This window comes from Egretta garzetta, unplaced genomic scaffold (genome assembly GCF_000687185.1).
Source record: "Egretta garzetta isolate BGI_Z169 unplaced genomic scaffold, ASM68718v1 scaffold277, whole genome shotgun sequence".
Taxonomy (NCBI): domain Eukaryota; kingdom Metazoa; phylum Chordata; class Aves; order Pelecaniformes; family Ardeidae; genus Egretta; species Egretta garzetta.
The window spans coordinates 81,218-81,544 of record NW_009260271.1 but is presented as its reverse complement, the minus strand read 5'-3'; positions in this window follow the sequence as shown (position 1 = coordinate 81,544).

Below are 327 nucleotides of genomic sequence, written 5' to 3'. Positions count from 1 at the left end.
CGCCGCCCAGGCAGCGAGCCGCTAACAAGGCCCCTTAATTTTGTTCATCGGGAGCACCTCTGCTCGCAGACTGTCAGTCTGAGAGGGCTTGAAAAAAATCCCCAGAACCGACAGGGAAAAGAAGGAAAAATAAGCTAGCGCCTTCAGCTGAATAAGCGAGACTTCGGGTGAGCACCAAACTGCGTCGCTGTCTGCAAGGAGGGAGCACCGGCACTGCGTGGCTGCCAGGTTTGTAGCTTGTGGGCTTCTGAGGCTCACGATTGTGACCAGCAAAACCCCCCTCCCCAGGCAGGGACCCCCTTCCCGGCCCACGAGCGGCAGCCGCAC